This window comes from Schistocerca cancellata, chromosome 5, assembly GCF_023864275.1.
Source record: "Schistocerca cancellata isolate TAMUIC-IGC-003103 chromosome 5, iqSchCanc2.1, whole genome shotgun sequence".
NCBI classification, from domain to species: domain Eukaryota; kingdom Metazoa; phylum Arthropoda; class Insecta; order Orthoptera; family Acrididae; genus Schistocerca; species Schistocerca cancellata.
In genome coordinates, this window is record NC_064630.1 from 535,225,037 (window position 1) to 535,246,672 (window position 21,636).

Consider the following 21,636-nt stretch of genomic DNA (forward strand, 5'->3'; position numbering starts at 1 on the left):
TTCAACTGCTCTTCCAAGTCCTTTGCTGTCTCTGACAGAATTACAATGTCATCGGCGAACCTCAAGGTTTTTACTTCTTCTACATGAATTTTAATACCTACTCAGAATTTTTCTTTTGTTTCCTTTACTGCTTGCTCAATATACAGATTGAATAACATCGGGGAGAGGCTACAACCCTGTCTCACTCCTTTCCCAACCACTGCTTCCCTTTCATGCCCCTCGACTCTTATAACTGCCATCTGGTTTCTGTACAAATTGTAAATAGCCTTTCGCTCCCTGTATTTTAGCCCTGCCACCTTCAGAATTTGAAAGAGAGTATTCCAGTCAACATTGTCAAAAGCTTTCTCTAAGTCTACAAATGCTAGAAACGTAGGTTTGTCTTTTCTTAATCTTTCTTCCAAGATAAGTCGTAAGGTCAGTATTGCCTCACGTGTTCCAACATTTCTACGGAATCCAAACTGATCTTCCCCGAGGTCGGCTTCTACCAGTTTTTCCATTCGTCTGTAAAGAATTCGCGTTAGTATTTTGCAGCTGTGACTTATTAAGCTGATAGTTCGGTAATTTTCACATCTGTCAACACCTGCTTTCTTTGGGATTGGAATTATTATATTCTTCTTGAAGTCTGAGGGTATTTCGCCTGTCTCATACATCGTGCTCACCAGATGGTAGAGTTTTGTCATGACTGGCTCTCCTGAGGCCATCAGTAGTTCTATGGAATGTTGTCTACTCCCAGGGCCTTGTTTTGACTCAGGTCTTTCAGTGCTCTGTCAAACTCTTCACGCAGTATCTTATCCCCCATTTCGTCTTCATCTACATCCTCTTCCATTTCCATAATATTGTCCTCAAGTACATCGCCCTTGTATAAATCCTCTATATACTCCTTCCACCTTCCTGCTTTCCCTTCTTTGCTTAGAACTGGGTTTCCATCTGAGCTCTTGATATTCATACAAGTGGTTCTCTTCTCTCCAAAGGTCTCTTTAATTTTCCTGTAGGCAGTATCTGTCTTACCCCTAGTGAGACAAGCCTCTACATCCTTACATTTGTCCTCTAGCTATCCCTGCTTAGCCATTTTGCACTTCCTGTCAATTTCATTTTTGAGACGTTTGTATTCCTTTTTGCCTGCTTCATTTACTGCATTTTTATATTTTCTCCTTTCATCAATTAAATTCAATATTTCTTCTGTTACCCAAGGATTTCTATTAGCCCTCGTCTTTTTACCTACCTGATCGTCTGCTGCGTTCACCACTTCATCCCTCAGAGCTACCCATTCTTCTTCTACTGTATTTCTTTCCCCCATTCCTGTCAATTGTTCCCTTATGCTCTCCTTGAAACTCTGTACAACCTCTGGTTCTTTCAGTTTATCCAGGTCCCATCTCCTTAAATTCCCACCTTTTTGCAGTTTCTTCAGTTTCAATCTGCAGTTCATAACCAATAGATTGTGGTCAGAATCCTTATCTGCCCCAGGAAATGTCTTACAATTTAAAACCTGGTTCCTAAATCTCTGTCTTACCATTAAATAATCTATCTGAAACCTGTCAGTATCTCCCGGCTTCTTCCATGTATACAGCCTCCTTTCATGATTCTTGAACCAAGTGTTAGCTATGATTAAGTTACGCTCTGTGCAAAATTCTACTAGGCGGCTTCCTCTTTCATTCCTTCCCCCCAATCCATATTCACCTACTATGTTTCCTTCTCTCCCTTTTCCTACTGACGAATTCCAGTCACCCATGACTATTAAATTTTAGCCTCCCTTCACTACCTGAATAATTTCTTTTATCTCGTTATACATTTCATCTATTTCTTCATCATTTGCAGAGCTAGTTGGCATATAAACTTGTACTACTGTAGTAGGCATGGGCTTTGTGTCTATCTTGGCCACAATAATGCGTTCACTATGCTGTTTGTAGTAGCTAACCCGCACTCCTATTTTTTTATTCATTATTAAACCTACTCCTGCATTACCCCTATTTGATTTTGTATTTATAACCCTGTAATCACCTGACCAAAAGTCTTGTTCCTCCTGCCACCGAACTTCACTAATTCCCACTATATCTAACTTTAACCTATCCATTTCCCTTTTTAAATTTTCTAACCTACCTGCCCGATTAAGGGATCTGACATTCCACGCTCCGATCCGTAGAACACCAGTTTTCTTTCTCCTGATAACGACGTCCTCTTGAGTAGTCCCCGCCCGGAGATCCGAATGGGGGACTATTTTACCTCCGGAATATTTTACCCAAGAGGACGCCATCATCATTTAATCATACAGTAGAGCTGCATGTCCTCGGGAAAAATTACGGCTGTAGTTTCCCCTTGCTTTCAGCTGTTCGCAGTACCAGCACAGCAAGGCCGTTTTGGTTAATGTTACAAGGCCAGATCAGTCAATCATCCAGACTGTTGCCCCTGCAACTACTGAAAAGGCTGCTGCCCCTCTTCAGGAACCACATGTTTGTCTGGCCTCTCAACAGATACCCCTCCGTTGTGGTTGCACCTACGGTACGGCCATCTGTATCGCTGAGGCACGCAAGCCTCCCCACCAACGGCAAGGTCCATGGTTAAAATTTCAACACCAGAGAAGATAGGGAAAAAATGAAATTTTACTTAATGTGCGTATGCAGTACAGTAGGAAGAATACGCGATTACATTTGTAGCTGATTTGGAGGTATACAAACTGCAAAATTTGGTACGCAGCCAAAGTGGATCTAATTCGGCTGGACACAGACTCGATCTGAGTTCAGTTTGGATCACAGATACGTGTAAGTCATCCCTTTCCGCTTCAACTGTCATCAATCGCAGTGGCTGGACAGTGGTGGCGCGATGGTCTTGGCAATTCATGAAGACATATTTGCATTGTAAGAGAGATCTGTGAAACATTTTGTTCAGAACCACTTCCTCTTTGTCGAGATATGTTGGACATCACAACCATCACGAAGCCTTGCGTTATTTTTTTAAATGATAACGTGATGGAGACCTCGAAAATAGGGCAGAGACACCGGCCTTAACACGTCAGAAATGTAACGCCTGCTGTCCAAAATACTGACTATAAAAACAAGAGGTGACCGTGTTGCATACCCAATGGAATCCCATTTAACTGTGACGAGTGCTGGCCCATATGACGATGACGAATTGCAGTCTGGCAAATTTCGTTATCTTCGGATCTTCTAGACGCGGATGCTGCTTACAAGATCATAACTTGTCCGAAAAGACGATTTGGTGCGTCTCCTGTGTCCAGTGTTGTCGATGGACGCACCATTGTCGCCACCTCTCTCTGCCGCCGGCTCAGTGGAAGCCACAACAATGGTCGCCATGATGTAAGTGGTGCTCTAGATGTTGTCGCATTGTCCCTTTGGGTACTTCCCTTGCTGCAAAGCAGCTCATTTTCACACTCAAGTTATGTGAAGTGGCAGTATGTCTCTACATGACCACGCGACAAAACGCGGTCTATCAGGCGCTAACCGCCGGGCCCTTTGGGATCCCTCATGGCGACGAGTACGGCCCTCGTGAACCAATAGATTCCATGTATAATAATCGGAAACTGACACAACCAGGAGACACTAGCCGACCGGACGAGGGCGTCGACAGTGAGTCGCCGAAAACCACGGAAAGGCAACAAGTGACGATGGACAGATAACGAAGGCAACACGGGAGAATGACAAGTACAGAGACCGAACGAAATCGAGAGTGTACATGTAGCTATATCAGGAACCAAAGAACGATGAGCATAGCGAACAAAACGAAACCACAGTCGGAACATGAATGACGTGAGGGCTCCTTTTTTCTTGCTGCTTGTGCGCTGAAGTGCTACCACCTTGGTGGCTGAACTTCTGGGTGACAGGTAAAGGCAATTCACTCTTTATTTAAGGGAAAGGAGTGCTGTGGGCTCTAAGAAGTCCTTTAAGCCGTTCTGGGACGGAGGGGGGGGGGGGGGGGGAGGCTTGAGGCAATATGAGGTGTGGGTTGATTTCATTTGGCTTTATTTAAATTCATTGTGACACCTCAATAATGGCTACAGATACCCGGATGCGGTGGCAGCGCGCTGTCCCCGTATAGCACAGTTGTCTTATCGATGGCTTCAGCGCGTCCACTTTGGCCAAAAGTTTGCGTGTGTGGGAGATGACAAGTTCCTGGATAGTCGGCATGTCGAGTTTCTGGTGCAGTCACGGACCCTGAGTCACCTGGATACCCCAGGTGTGAGCCGAAATCACCGATTTTGTAAGAGCTGCAGCAGTTTGATGTCAGTTGCACAGTGTTCCAGGTGGAAGGACTGTGGCTCACGTCGGGTTCCATGCGCTGCCGCGGGGAAGTGGCCAGCGCAGAGTGCTAAGATGACGACAGTGGCGTTGGCAAATTTTAGAAGCGCTTTCAAGCTCGTCAGGCCGAGATATCAGACCGTATCCCCATGATAGTCGCGGAATCCCAACCAACGCGAACAGCAGTATCGTAGAACACTAAACCACAGTATCGACAGCTGACATAGCTGTCACTATGGAACCACATACGTATATCCTTTTCTCTTTGACACACGAAGCACAGCACGATTCTCTCACAACGAGCCGACGTTCAGTGTTATTTCTGGGCCGGCCGGAGTGGCCGAGCGGTTGTAGGCGCTACAGTCTGGAACTGCGCGACCGCTACGGTCGCAGGTTCGAATCCTGCCTCGGGCATGGATGTGTGTGATGTCCTTAGTTAGGTTTAAGTAGTTCTAAGTTCTAGGGGACTGATGACCTCAGAAGTCCCATAGTGCTCAGAGCCATTTGAACCATTTTTTTGTTATTTCTGAATGAGAAACTCGATGCATAGACTTTTGTGTCATACAGCATCTACATAGCACTGCCCTTAGCTTCTTTGTGCGATTGCGTTTAAATGTATCAAAGAATGTCGTACACAGGAGTCAATTTGACGTTTTGCCGCATTGTGTTACAATTTTAATGTCCATCAGGGTCGTTTGGTATGTGACCGCAAGTAGATTGTAGCACATGTCCGCGGTTGCGTGCCGGCTCCCGTCAGGTTGACGGCCTGCGTCTCGATAGCCGCAAGGCACGACGCGGGGACACTGTCAGGAATTCCTGGCAGTGGCCGCCCGCCCGCCGACAATAGGACGCGTGGCTGCCAACGGCGTGGAGCGGCGCGGCGTGGCTCGCCTGCTGCCAGGACGCCGTTCGCTCGTGACAGCGCCAACGGGCGCGAGCGGGATTCTGCTTTTACGGTCCGACAGACCTGGTCACCCACGATCTCCGCGCTGATATACGCGTCAGCACAGAGCGCCTCCAATTGTTCGAGGATTCTCCACCACAGGATTTTACCGCGACAGACTCTCACTACACACAGTATTTCGAGTACCTTCCATAATTTATGCAAAATGGAATGCATGTATAGTGGAAAAATTAGTTTTTATCGTCACAGACATTTTCACGTCGGAAATATCTACGATTTATACAGGGTGTTACAAAAAGGTACGGCCAAACTTTCAGGAAACGTTCCTTACACACAAAGAAAGAAAATATGTTATGTGGACATGTGTCCGGAAACGCTTACTTTCCACGTTAGAGCTCATTTCATTACTTCTCTTCAAATCACATTAATCGTGGAATGGAAACACACAGCAACAGAACGTACCAGCGTTACTTCAAACACTTTGTTACAGGAAATGTTCAATATGTCCTCCGTTACCGAGGATACATGCATCCACCCTCCGTCGCATGGAATCCCTAATGCGCTGATGCAGCCCTGGAGAATGGCGTATTGTATCACAGCCGTCCACAATACGAGCACGAAGAGTCTCTACATTTGGTACCGGGGTTGCGTAGACAAGAGCTTTCAAATGCCCCCATAAATGAAAGTCAAGAGGGTTGAGGTCAGGAGAGCGTGGATGCCATGGAATTGGTTCGCCTCTACCAATAAAAAAAACCTAACTAACCTAAGGACATCATACACATCCATGCCCGAGGCAGGATTCGAACCTGCGACCGTAGCGGTCGCGCGGTTCCAGACTGAAGCGCCTAGAACCGCTCAGCCACACCGGCCGGCTCTCTACAGCTCCCAAAAGTTCTGTGGAAGTTATTCCCTGATGTCTTAACAGATTTCCTATAGTCCTGTCCCTTCTTCTTGTCAGTGTTTTCCACATAATCCTTTTCGTTCCGAATCTGCGCAGAACCTCTTCATTCCTTATCTTATCAGTCCATCTCTTGTTCAACATTCTTCTGTAGCACCACATCTTAGATGCTTCGATCATTTCTTATCCGGCCTTCCCCCAGGCCATGTTTCACTACAATACAATGATGTGCTCAAAACGTAGGTTCACAGAAATTTCTTCCTCAAATTAAGGCCTATATTTGATACTAGTAGAATTCTCTTGGCCAGGAATTTCCTTTTTGTCAGTGCTGGTCTGCTTTTATTGTCCTCCTTACTCTCTCCGTCATCGGTTATTTTGCTGCCTAGTCAGCAGTTGATATTAATTTCATCTACTTCCTGACCATCCATTCTGATATTTTATCGCTGTTCTCATTTCTGTCACTTCTCATTACTTTCGTCTTTCTTCGGTTTACTCTCGATCGGAATTCTGTAATTAGACTGTTCACTCCATTGAGCAGATCCCGTAATGCTTCCTCACTTTTACAGAGGATCGCAATGTCATCAGCGAATCTTATCATTCATATCCTGTCACCTTGAATTTTAATTACTCTCTGGAATCTTTCTTTTATATCTGTCATTATTTCTTCGCTGCCTAGACTGGACAGTACGGGTAAGAAACTATATCTTTGACTTACACCCTTTTTAATCTCAGCACTTCGTTCTCGGCTCTTGCACACGTTGTATGTTACCAGTGTCTCCCTACAGCTTATCTATTTCCTAACAAGTTCAAGATCCTGAGTTTTTTTACATTGTCGAACTCTTTTGACAGGTCGACAAATTCTTTGAAAGTGTCTTGATTTTCCTTTGTCTTGTTTCCATTATCAACCACTCTGTTGCCTTTATCTTTCCTAAAGCCAAACTGATCGTCATCTAACAGATCCTCAGTTCTCTTTTCTATTCCTGTATATTATTCCTCTCAGGAACTTGGATGCTTGAGCTGTTAAACTGATTGTGCAATAATTCTCGTACTTTTCAACTCTTGCAGTCTTCGGAACTGAGTGAATGATATTTTACCAAACGTCAGATGATATACCGCCAGACTTATACATTCTACACACCAGCGTTTTGTTGTTATGTACCAAAATGATTTTAGAAATTCTGATTAAATGTCATTTATTCCATCTGCCTTATTCGATCCTAAACCTACCAAAGATATTTTAAATTCTGCTTCTAATACTAGAACATATATCTGTCTTAAATCGACTCCTGTTTCTTCTACTGTCAAATCAGACAAATCTTCGGCCTGACAGAGTCCTCTAATGTTCTCTTTCCACCTATCCACCCTCTCCTCTACATTTGTGTGATTACCTTTGCATTCTTAATATTTACACCCTTGCTTTTAATTTCACCGAAGGTTGTTTTGACTTTTATGCTGAGACATTCCTTCGGACAATCATTTCTGTTTTGATATTTTCACATTTTTCACGAAGCAGTTTTGCCTTAGTTTCAGTTTATTTCATTCCCAAGCGACTTATATTTCTGTATTCCTGAATTTTCCTGAATGTTTTTTCCTCCGTTCTTTAATCAATCATCTGAAGTATTCCTTCTGTTACCCATGGTTACTTCACAGTTAGCTTCTTTATACCTATGTTTTTCTTTCAACTTCGCCTTTTTTAGAGATGTCCATTCCTCTTCGACGGAACTGCCTACTGAGCTGTTCCTTATCACAACATCTATAGCCTTAGAGAACTGCAAGCAGATATAGTCATCCCTTAGTGCTTCCGTATCCCACCTCTCTGCGTATGCATTCTTCCTGACTAATCTCTTAAACTCCAGCCTCTCTTCATCACTACTAAATTAGGATTTGAGTCTGTATCTGCTCCTGCGTAAGCCTTAGATTCCAGTATCTAATTTCAGAATCTCTACCTTGCTATGATGTAATCTACCTGAAACCTTCCTGTAACTCCCAGCCTTTTCCAAATACAGCACCTCCTGTTGGGATTCTTGTACAGAGTTTTCATTATTACTAGCTGAAATTAATCGCAGAACTCAGTTAATCTCCCTCTACTTTCCTTTATAATACAAAGTCCATATTCCATATTCTCTGGTAACCCTTTCCTCTCCTCTTTTGGCTAAAAATGCATTCCAGTCTGTCTGAACTGTGGAATGGATACAAAACTCGAATTATCGTTTAGCGTGTTCTAAATGCAAGTGGTGTGCTTACTTTGTGTTTTTGTTAGCAAAAACTCTGTACGAACTGATTGAGCAATGCAAATCCCAATACCAATAAAGAAACAGTCACTGCAAAGTACATTTGGCCCCTTAGGTACTGAATCATCTGGCCCTGTCCAAAACTGATAACTTTGGTCCCTGCGCACATAAGATATATATTACACTGTCTTACCTCTAAAGCATCAACGGTGGAACGCGATATATTCTGCTCTCTCATAAAAAGAATATGGATGTTAGCTACGCGCTTAGCAGTGTGCAACGCTGGCCGTAATACTTTGAAATGTACATGAGATTCTGTTGGTTGATAAACGAAAACATTTATGAAAAATCCAACTTCTTTGAAAAATATATGAGCTGGACAGGGAGGCGGTACTGATTGTGGAGAATTACTAAAAACCAGTTTTTTTTTAGCAAAATTATATTGCACGTTAAGTTCTTCTTTTCAAAACCATCTGACAACTGAAGTTACTTTACTTACAACTGATTGACAAACAATGACATTTAAACAGCAAGTATTATCTAACCTCATTAATGCAACTTAAAAGCAAATGATCAGATCACAATAGCTCTGTCAACAAATCTTAGAAGCATTACAAAAGTTAAATATCTAACTAGCCTGTTCATCAAATCAGTTTACGTATATTCTGCGGCTACTCAACAATTGCAAATTATCAGCCAATTCATCTACACTAACGCACTGACAAAAACAGAAATCATAATTCTTTAACATCTTCACCAAGCTTGCATGAAAACTTCTGCTTCCATGTTCAACAATACTGACATACCTACATTAATCTAACACTCGGTCGCTTCACACAGAACACCACAAAAACTGCCTACTCCATCGTCTTTCGCTCACAGACAGCTACTTACAAATGTGCGCCAAGCGCTCTCTTAGTCAAACACTATAATAATCTCAGACCAGAAGCAGTATATCTGGGCCTGCGGTCTTACACAGTCAGCGATATACAGCCTATCAAAGACACACATCATTTATAAAATCATATTCGGGTGCTACATACAAATGTGCCAAAGTAGACTCCTTTCACAGTCCCTTTATATACTGAAGTACCCATACAGTACCGTAATGTACTTTCTCTGACTCTTCATCTTCAGTCTGCGTTATCGGCACGCATACTTGAACTATCGTTGTCATTGTTGGTTTGCTATCGACTGTGATAAGAACAACCGTATCATTGGACTCTTCGCAGTAACTTTCTCTGTGCCCTTCCTTGACAATATTATGAAAAGAATAAAAATGGTTCAAATGGCTCTGAGCACTATGGGACTTAAAATCTGAGGTCATCAGTCCCCTAGAACTTAGAACTACTTAAACCTAACTAACCTAAGGATATCACACACATCCACGCCCGAGGCAGGATTCGAACCTGCAACCGTAGCCGTCTCACGGTTCCAGACTGAAGCGCCTAGAACCGCTCGGCAACACCGGCAGGCTGAAAAGAATAGATTGCTACTCACCATATAGTGGAGATGTTGGATCACAAACAGGCACGACCAAGACTGCTAAACAACTCCACCATACGGTGAGTAGCAATCTGTCCTTTTCATAATATTGTCATTATTCCATCCCGGATTTTCCATTGTTTGACTCTGCCCTATCATCTTGTTCATAACGAATCCCACTCCTGTTATGCCATCTCCTGCTGTTGTTCATATTACCCTATACTCATCTGACCAGAAATCCTTGTCTTCTTTCCATTTCACTTCACTGACTCCCACTATATGACTGAGGCTTCGAATTTCCCTTTTCAGATTTTCAAGCTTCCCTACAACATTCAAACTTCTGACATTTCGTGTGTTTTCATGGTTCTCCCCGTTGGCAGTCCCCTCGCGGTGGTCCAAATGGGGGATTATTCCGGAATTTTTTGCCAATGGAGAGATCTTCATGACACTTTTTCAATTACAGGTCGCATGTCCTGTGGATACACATTATATATCTTTAACGCAATGGTTTCCATTGCATTCTGCATCCTCATGCCGCTAATTCTTCCACCTCTAGGGGCAGCTTCTCACCCCAAGTGCAAGAGAGTGCCCTGAACCTCTGTATGCTCCTTCACCCTCTTTCACAAGGCCGTTGGCAGAATGAGGGTGACTTCTTATACCTGAAGTCTTCGGCCACCAATTCTGATGATTTTTATTCAAAACCTTAGCAGTGGCGTGGCTCAAAGCAGAGACCATGAGCGTTTCTCATTACAAATCAAAGACACTACCCCTAGACCACTGGTGCACAACTACGATTGGAAAGTCATGGCCTGGTCAGATGAGTCCCGATTTCAGCTGGTAAAGAACTGGGCACGCTGGTGGTGGCTCCATGATGGTGTGGGCTATATTGACATGGAATGGGCTGGGTTGTCTGATCCAACTGAACCGATCATTGACTGGAAAGCTTAAAGATAATTTGGAGCCATTCATGGACTTCATGTTCAGAAGTAACAATGGGATTTTTATGCACGACAATGCGTCATGTCAGTGGGTCACAATTGTTCGCGATTGGTTTGAGTAACATTTCGAGCGAAAGATTTGGCCACCCAGGTCGCCCGACATGAACCCAGTCGAACATTTCTGGGACATAATAGACAGATCGTGCATAAAATCCTGCAGCAGTAAAACTTTCTCAATTATGTACGGTTGCAGAGGTAGCATAGCTGAGTATTTCTGTAGGGGATTTCCAACAACTTGTTGAGTCCATGTCACGTCGAGTTGCTGCTCTACCCTGGAATGAAGGAGGTACTGCACGTATTAGGAGGTATCCCACGACTTTTGTCACCTCAATGTACAGGGTTATTACAAATGATTGAAGCGATTTCACAGCTCTACAATAACTTTAATATTTGAGATATTTTCACAATGCTTTGCACACACATACAAAAACTCAAAAAGTTTTTTTAGGCATTCACAAATGTTCGATATGTGCCCCTTTAGTGATTCGGCAGACATCAAGCCGATAATCAAGTTCCTCCCACACTCGGCGCAGCATGTCCCCATCAATGAGTTCGAAAGCATCGTCGATGCGAGCTCGCAGTTCTGGCACGTTTCTTGGTAGAGGAGGTTTAAACACTGAATCTTTCACATAACCCCACAGAAAGAAATCGCATGGGGTTAAGTCGGGAGAGCGTGGAGGCCATGACATGAATTGCTGATCATGATCTCCACCACGACCGATCCATCGGTTTCCCAATCTCCTGTTTAAGAAATGCCGAACATCATGATGGAAGTGCGGTGGAGCACCATCCTGTTGAAAGATGAAGTCGGCGCTGTCGGTCTCCAGTTGTGGCATGAGCCAGTTTTCCAGCATGTCCAGATACACGTATCCTATAACGTTTTTTTCGCAGAAGAAAAAGGGCCGTAAACTTTAAACCGTGAGATTGCACAAAACACGTTAACTTTTGGTGAATTGCGAATTTGCTGCACGAATGCGTGAGGATTCTCTACCGCCAAGATTCGCACTTTGTGTCTGTTCACTTCACCATTAAGAAAAAATGTTGCTTCATCACTGAAAACAAGTTTCGCACTGCACGCATCCTCTTCCATGAACTGTTGCAACCGCGCCGAAAATTCAAAGCGTTTGACTTTGTCATCGGGTGTCAGGGCTTGTAGCAATTGTAAACGGTAAGGCTTCTGCTTTAGCCTTTTCCGTAAGATTTGCCAAACCGTCGGCTGTGGTACGTTTAGCTCCCTGCTTGCTTTATTCGTCGACTTCCGCAAGCTACGCGTGAAACTTGCCCGCACGCGTTCAACCGTTTCTTCGCTCACTGCAGGCCGACCCGTTGATTTCCCCTTACAGAGGCATCCAGAAGCTTTAAACTGCGCATACCATCGCCGAATGGAGTTAGCAGTTGGTGGATCTTTGTTGAACTTCGTCCTGAAGTATCGTTGCACTGTTATGACTGACTGATGTGAGTGCATTTTAAGCACGCCATACGCTTTCTCGGCTCCTGTCGCCATTTTGTCTCACTGCGCTCTCGAGCACTCTGGCGACAGAAACCTGAAGTGCGGCTTCAGCCGAACAAAACTTTATGAGTTTTTCTACGTATCTGTAGTGTGTCGTGACCATATGTCAATGAATGGAGCTACAGTGAATTTATGAAATCGCTTCAATCATTTGTAATAGCCCTGTATTTTAAAGGAACATCTATGTGCAAGTCAGCGTACACATGTTCAGAGGAAGATCGAAACAATATTGAAGGACCTTTACCTAAACAGTGCAGAGGAAGGAAGAATATGGGGACATGGGGAGAGCAGGTATAATTAATAAAGGATCGTCCATTATAATACTAATAGTACCCGTACAAAATTTCTATCCAATGTGGACACTCCAGAGTGAAGTGCTCTGTATATGTTTGTTTCCAGAAACGGTTGTATAACAGCTGTCTATCACCTATAAATGTCAGCGATAACTACAAGAACAAATTTTCGCCAATTTCGAGAAAGTTGTGTTTCCGTGCAGCTGGAACGGGCAAAGATTGCAGTACCGGCTTTCATTCGCCATTAGCTAACAGTAGATTCCTTACTTGCATCTTTGTTCATCGAAAAATATTGACAGCAAACAGAGTTTTTAGCAAATGAACTACAGCATGCGTTAGCTCAGAGTGTAATAAATAGCTGACATTTCAGTGCGTAGGCTTCGTTATTTTATCAGGCGAGACAAATTATTTATTTAGAACCAATCTCACAGACGATATTAAAGAAACATTCAAACAATGGAAAGTCCAGGTTGTAATGTCAACAATGAAAAGGACTGAATGCTACTCACCTTAAAGATGATACACTCAATTGCAGAGAGACACAAGGTGGTGGTGGGTTTGAAGTTTAAATCGACCAAACTGCATGGACATCGGTCCCAGAGACACAAGGAAAAAGCTGTTACACATTGAGCTTTCAGCCAAAATGTTCTTCAGAAATGAAAACAAATACACACACACACACACACACACACACACACACACACACACACACACACACATATGTTCACACAAGCAAACACACCTCACACACATGACTGCTATCTCGGGTCTCTCCATCCAGAATGCGACACGGCATAATTGGTTTCTGGCCGGAGATAGCGGTTATTTGCGTGTGAGGTGTGCTTTCTTGTGTGAACATGTGTGTGTATTTTCGTTTCTGAAGAAGGTTTTAGTCGAAAGCTCAATGTATAACCATCTTTTAGTTGTGCGTATCTGCAACTCAACGTGTTATCTTTCAGCTGAGTAGTAATTTATGCTTTTCATAAGCTTGTTACAAAAACAAATGGCTGGCAGGACGTTAAAAATTAATTTTTGGGTAAATTTCTCGTATTTCCGTCAATGCTCACCAAATAGTTAGGTTCTTAGACCACCGGTTTCGGCCAGCGATAACCATCTTCAGATCAGTTTTAAAAAAAAATGTCCTAATATAATGTTTCGTGATATAGACAGAAGTAAGAGGAATTTACTCTACACTTCCTGGATCACTGCTTTACTCGCGAACATGTCTCAGTTTGGACAATAATTTTTGGTAACTAACAATAAGTTCATTAACGAAACGGTTGCATTCAATGACAGTTAGCAATAACAACTTTACTCACTGAGGCTGATTGTGAATAATTACTCAATAAACTGGATTAGCGTCAAACCAAGTAATGAACGGAACATCAACGTAACAACATTCAGATAATCCAATAGTATAACTGACCTACTTTCTCTTTCCTGTTATGTAAATTTTGTGTAGTATCAAATTTCAAAGCAATCGGTCAAAGACTTTTGGAGATTTGAGATTATGAACATCTACATTTCTTTTATAAGTACAAAAGTAGACGTTCGCTTCTTCAAAATCTCAAATATCCGAAAGTTCTTCATGGATTGCTTTGAAATTTTGACACGACGTTGCATTCGAATACTCTAGTGTTTTTATATACCCACTGGAACATAATTAGGTAATTATGTAATATATATTTAATAAAAGGAGAAACGTTAAAAATCGTTTCACTCCGAAAGTTCTTCACTGATTGCTTTGAAAATTTCGGAACAACTCTGAATTCTACGATGGCATATTTTTATAATTCTTAAATATACGTATTTTAATTCATATCATACATAAATACAGATATATATTATTTAAAGAGAAAACATTGTTACCAAAAATCCCAAAATGTAGCTTTCCGATTCACATCAGATTTTCACAAGCTACTTAGTAAAAGGAAGAGAAGAAAAAGTAGAAGGTGAATATGGAATGGGGGTAAGGAATGGAAGAGGAAATCGCCTGGTAGAATTTTTCACAGAGCGTAACTTCATCATAGCTACCACATGGTTTAAGACTCATAAAGAGGCCTGGAGACACTGGAAGGTTTCATATAGATTATGTAATGGTAAAACAGAGATTTATGAACCAGGTTTTAAATTGTAAGACATCTCTGACCACAATCTATTGGTTACGAACAGCAAATTAAAATGGAAGAAACTGCAAAAAGGAGGGAATTTAAAGAGATGGGATCTGGATAAACTGAAAGAACCAGCGGATGTAGACAGTTTCAGACAGAGCATTAGGACACAATTGACAAGATCGGGGGAAAGAAATACAGTAGAAGAAGAATGGTTACCTTTGAGAGATGAAATAGTGAAGGCAGCAGAGGATCAAGTAGGTAAAAAGACGAGAGGTAGTAGAAATTATTGGGTAACAGAAGATATATTGAATTTTGTTGATGAAAAGAGAAAAAATAAAAAAAGCAGTAAATGAAGGAGGCAAAAAGGAATGAGATCGACAGGAAGTGCCAAATGGCTGAGCAGGGATGGCTAGAGGACAAATGTAAGGATGTAGAGGCATATATCACTAGGGATAAGATAGACACTACTTACAGGCAAGTTAAAGAGACCTTTGGAGAAAAGAGAACCACTTGTATGAATATCAAGAGCTCAGACGGAAAACCGCTTCTAAGGAAAGAGGGGAAAGCAAAAAGGTTGAAGGAGTGTATAGAAGGTCTATAGAAGGGCGATGTAATTGAGCGCAATATTATGGAAAGGGAAGAGATCGTAGATGAAGATGAAATGGAAGATATGATACTGTGTGAAGAATTTGACATAGCACTGAAAGACCTAACTCGAAACAAGGCCCCGGGAGTCGACAACATTCCATTAGAATTACTGATAGCCTTGGGAGAGCCAGCCCTGACAAAACTCTGCCATCTGGTGGGCAAGATGTATGAGACAGGTGAAATACCATCAGACTACAAGAAGAATATAATAATTCCGATCTCAAAGAATGCAGGTTCTGACAGACGTGAAAATTACCGAACTATCACTCTAGTAAGTCATGGTTGCAAAATACTAATACGAATTCTTCACAGACGAATGGAAAACTGGTAGACGCCGACCTCGGGGAAGATCAGTTTGGATTCCGTAGAAATGTTGGAACACGTGAGGCAATACTAACCGTACGACTTATCTTAGAAGCTAGATTAATGAAAGATAAACCTGCGTTTCTGACATTTTTAGACTTAGAGAAAGCTTTTGACAATGTTGACATGAATACTCTCTTTCAAATTCTGAAGGTGGCAGGGGTAAAATACAGGGAGCGAAAGGCCATTTACAATTCGTACAGAAACCAGATGGCAGTTGTAAGAGTCGAGGGCATAAAGGCAAGCAGTGGTTGGGAAGGGAGTGAGACATGGTTTTAGCCTATCCTAGATGTTGTTCAATATGTATATTGAGCAAGCAGTAAAGGAAACAAAAGAAAAATTGGGAGTAGGAATTAAAATCCATAGAGAAGAAATTAAAACCCTGAGGTTCGCCGATGACATTGTAATTCTGTCAGAGACAGTGAAGGAACTGAAAGAGCAGTTGAACGGACAGTGGATGTACGATGAACAGCAACAAAAGCAAAACAAAGATAATGGAACGTAACCAAATTAAATCAGGTGATGCTGAGGGAATTAGATTAGGAAATGAGACACGTATAGTTTGGGTTTGCTATTTAGGAAGCAAAATAACTGATGATGGTCGATGTAGAGAGGATATAAAATGTAGACTAGCAATGGCAAGAAAAGCGTTTCTGCAGAAGAGAAATTTGTTAACATCGAGTACAGATTTAGGTGTCAGGAAGTCGTTTCTGAAAGTATTTGTATGGAGTGTAGCCATGTATGGAAGTGAAACAAAGACGATAAACAGTTTAGACAAGAAGAGAATAGAAGCTTTCGAAATGTGGCGATACAGAAGAATGATGAAGATTGGATGGGTAGATAATGTAACTAATGAGGAGGTATTGAATAGAATTGGGAAGAATAGGAATTTGTGGCACAACTTGACTAGAAGGGATCGGTTGGACGTCTTCTGAGGTATGAAGGGATCACCAATTTAGTATTGGAGGGCAGCGTGGAGGGTAAAAATGGTAGAGGGAGACCGAGAGATGTATACACTAAGCAGATTCAGGATAATGTAAGTTGGAGTAGTTACTTGGAGACGAAGAAGCTTGCACAGGATAGAGCAGCATAGAGAGCAGCATGAAACCAGTCTCAGGACTGAAGACCACACAACAACAACAACAAAAACAACAACAACAACAAGCGGTATTAAAAAGTATATAGTCCATATGTGTCTAAACGTTTATTAAGTGTCGCGTATACTACTACAGAAGACTGACAGAGAGAAACGGAGCAGGTGACGGACAGAAAAGGGGGAGGGGAGAGGGAATGAGGAGGATATGGACGGAGAAAGGTGTAGGGGCAGATGGACAGAGAGAGGGGAGGGAAGGAGGTTACGAGGTGTATACAATTACCACACACATTAGAGACGTTTGCTTTCTCTTTTCTTCCTTTTTTATTTGAGCAGACTGAGCCACAGAAAACTGTGGGCCAGTTGGTCTCAGGAGAGGCTACAACGACTTTCTAACATCTTTCCCGACCGAATCACTGCAAGTATCCAGGCCAGGGGTTCGCAATTTCACACTGATGGGTGGGCTCATACTGGCACATTCTTTGTAAAAATGGTTCAAATGGCTCTGAGCACTATGGGACTTAACATCTATGGTCATCAGTCCCCTAGAACTTAGAAAAACCTAACTAACCTAAGGACATCACACAACACCCAGTCATCACCAGGCAGAGAAAATCCCTGACCCCGCCGGGAATCGAACCCGGGAACCAGGGCGTGGGAAGCGAGAACGCTACCGCACGACCACGAGCGTTCTTTGTAGACTGACTTGATTTTGTAATCACTGATATAACATCACGTACCTCTCAACCCGTTAAGTTTCATTTCGCTTCCTGCTCCCTTCTGTGTGCTTCACTTTCCTTGTCAGTCAGTGTACATAAGTTGTGTTATTACAGTAATAATGATATATCGTTATCATTTGAAAAATCTGTGGCTCGTTAAAAGTAATGCTAACGGCAAGCTATACTGGAAGGTGAGGAGGAGCTGGCGGAAACAGATTGTGACTATCCATCCCCCCCTCCCCACTCTTCCCTTCCCCCTTACTCAGAACCTGACTCTAGATCCGCCCCTGGACAACACTGTGATTAGAGAATGATTCGACATAGATGAGAAGAAAAAATGTTCAAATGTGTGTGAAATCTTATGGGAATTAACTGCTAAGGTCATCAGTCCCTAAGCTTACACACTACTCAACCTTAATTATCCTAAGGACAACACACACACACACCCATGTTCGAGGGAGGACTCGAACCTCCGCCGGGACCAGCCGCACAGAGATGAGAAAAGAATTTGGCCATAAACTTTTGAGAGGTACAGTTCCGTCATTCAGCTTAAGCGATTTGCTGAAACTGCAGCAAACTTAAACTCCGCTGGCCGGAAGGTGATTGAAAGCTCGCCCCCTCCCAAATGCTACTACATTCTGCTAAGCACTGCGCCGCCTTCCTCGGTATATTTAATTTCAGCTCTCCTTCACTGTGGAGGCAAGTGAATCGCAGTGGTACATTGGCACCTGCCTTATGCTACCTGGCTCGAATCCCAACAGCAGAAACAATTTTCGTCATCGGTATTTGGCTGGCAGGGCACGGGAGGAGGCGGGCGTCCCCAGTCAGCGAACTAGGCGCTGGCAAACAGCTGTAAATTACAAACGGCTTCGAAGTGTATTGTAGAGTGGGGCATTACGGAGACTCCATTAAATGCAGATAATGAGTCAACAGCCCCTTCTATGTAAAGGAGTTATGTAGCAATTATTCGGAACTGTCAGCAATTCGCAGGCGTAACAGAAACGATGAAATAGACAAAAAAACACTGATCACAATTGAAAAAGAAAAAAACGGGAAATGAGGACGCTTCCGAGACAAAACTGTTGAAGAAACAAATAACGAAATTGAAATTAGAGCCGAAACGGGAAAAAATTTTAACCAGTGGCTTCAACACACCAGGAGGGTACTGGGATTGGACAAAAACATGCAAACACCGCGAGAAATGCATGCTTGAACATAAATGCAGGTGCTGGCCAAGCCACCAGATTGCGCTGTTGTGTTTCGTCACGAACGGCACCTGTGCAATGTCCTCTGTACGTTGCAAATGTCAGTCGACGCCAGAACAGTGTAGTTGTGAATGCATTACGTCCGAGCTAAGTGAATTCGAACGTCGGCAAAGTAATGGTACTCTATGGTGTATACTTCCGTAAGCAAGGATGCCGAAGTGTTTGGTGTTCCAAGAGGCATCATATCTTGCATTTATACCGCATACAAGGAAAGCGCAAAAAGATCATCCGCTAAGTAACATCGCAAACGGATGTGTGTGTTAAATAATCGCGACAGACTATCGATGAAGAGGACTGTGGCGAAATGTAGGAAGACGGCAACTGCAAAAGTCACTGCAGAACTGAATGTCTACTCGCGATCATGGTCATCTACATCTACATCTACATGGATACTCTGCAAAACACATTTAAGTGCCTGGCAGAGGGTTCATCGAACCACCTTCACATTTCTCTATTATTCCAATCTCGTATAGCACACGGAAAGAATGAACACCTATATCTTTCCGTACGAGCTCTGATTTCCCTTATTTTATCATGGTGATTGTTCCGCCCTATGTACGTCGGTGTCAACAAAATATTTTCGCATTTGGAAGTGAAAGTTGGTGATTGGAATTTCGTAAAAGATTCCGTCGCTACGAAAAACGCCTTTCTTTTAATGATTTCCAGCCCAAATCTTGTATCATTTCTATGACACTCTCTCCCATATTTCGCAATAATACAAAACGTGCTGCCTTTCTTTGAACGTTTTCGATATACTCCGTCAGTCCTACCTGTTAAGGATCCCACACCACGTATCAGTATTGTAAAAGAGGACGGACAAGCGTAGTGTAGGCAGTATCCTTAGTAGATCTGTTACATTTTCTAAGTGTCCTGCCAATAAAACGCAGCCTTTGGTTAGCCTTCCCCACAACATTTTCTATGTTTTCTTTCCAATTTAAGTTGTTCGCAATTGTAATACCTAGATATTTATCGTGTAATCGAAGTTTAACGAGTTCCTTTTAGCACTCATGTGGATGACCTCACACTTTTCGTTATTTAGGGTCAACTGCCACTTTTCGCACCATTCAGATATTTTTTTTAAAAAATCGTTTTGCAGTTTGTTTTGATCTTCTGATGACTTTATTAGTCGATAAACGACAGCGTCATCTGCAAACAACCGAAGACGGCTGCGCAGATTGTCCCCCAAATCGTTTACGTAGATAAGGAACAGCAAAGGGCCTATAACACTACCTTGGGGAACACCAAAAATCACTTCTGTTTTAAACGATGACTTTGCGTCAGTTACTACAAACTGTGACCTCTCTGACAGGAAATCACAAATCGAGTCGCATAACTGAGACGATATTCCATAAGCACGCAATTTCAATAGGAGCCGCTTGTGAGGTACAGTGTTAAAAGCCCTCCGGAAATCCAGGAATACGGAATCGATCTGAAATCCCCTGTCACTTCATGTGAATAAAGAGCTAGTGGTGTTTCACAAGAACGATGATTTCTAAACCCATGTTGACTGTGTGCAATAGACCGTTTCCTTCGAGGTAATTCATAATGTTACGGTCGCAGGTTCGAATCCTGCCTCGGGCATGGATGTGTGTGATGTTCTTAGGTTAGTTAGGTTTAATTAGTTCTAAGTTCTAGGCGACTGATGACCTCAGATGTTAAGTCCCATAGTGCTCAGAGCCATTTTTGAATTCATAATGTTCGAACACAATATATGTTTTAAAAGCCTGCTGCATATCGACGTTAACGATATTGGCCTGTAATTTAGTGGATTACTCCTACTACCTTTCTTGAATATTGGTGTGACCTGTGCAACTTTCCAGTCTTTGGGTACGGATTTTTATTCGAGCGAACGGTTGTATATGGTTGTTAAGTATGGTGCTAATGCATCAGCATACTCCGAAAGGAACCTAATTGGTATACAGTCTGGACCGGAAGACTTGCTTTTATTGGGTGATTTAAGTTGCTTCACTACTTCAAGGATATTTACTTCTACGTTACTCATGTTGGCAACTGTTCTCGATTCGATTTCTGGAATATTTACTTCGTCTTCTTTTGCGAAGGCATTTGGTCAGTATCAAACAACATGAAGGGAGCTCCATAAGCAGGGAATTATAGAGCGAGCTAGAATTCCAAAACCACCCATCAGTGACGCAAATGCCCGTAACACGAAAACGTGGAGCCGAAGCCACAAAACCTGGGCTACTGAACAACGGAGGGAAGCCATTTGACAGGATCAGTCTTCTGTCACACTGTTTCCAACTTCTGGCCGAATCTGGGTTCGAAGAGTGAAAAATGGTGGGGATTGGGTGATGATCTGGGCTGTCATGTTCGTGGTATTCGATTGGCCCCATGTGTATTCTGCAAGGTCGCATTATAGCAAAGGATTATGTGACCATTTTGTGTGATGAGGTCCACCCAATTGTGCTGCTGTGTTCCCAGACGACTGAGCCCCAGTTCACGCAACTCGAATCGTCCAGGACTGGGTTTATTAACACGAGGATTATTTTATGCATCTCGCCTGGCCACCACAGTCGGCAGATCTCAATATTAATGAACCTTTGTGGTCTACTTTGGAGAGATGCATGCTTGATTGCTATCCACCTGTATCACCGTTACCTGAACTTACCACTATTTTGCAGGAAGACTGGTATAAGATTTCCTTCACGACTCGATGCTGTTTTGAATGCCAATCAGTTTCCTATGACGTATGAAGCAGGGTAATACGTTGTGTTTTTGGTGCTTCCACGTTCTTCTTCAAGACATGTAGAAATGCAATGAACAGTCGTTGAGATCAGGACCCAATCGTCAAATGAATTGCTTGACGTGGAGAATAATCGGTAGGGAATATGACGGTACGTAACTGCT

The 21,636-nt window shown here is 42.7% G+C and overlaps 1 protein-coding gene across 1 annotated transcript in view; it reads right to left on the minus strand.

Annotated features, from left to right (window-relative positions):
- LOC126188668 (carboxyl-terminal PDZ ligand of neuronal nitric oxide synthase protein-like) overlaps positions 1–21,636 on the minus strand; it is a 982,042-nt gene that overhangs the window by 156,929 nt on the left and 803,477 nt on the right. The gene's annotated exons all lie outside the window — the stretch shown is intronic.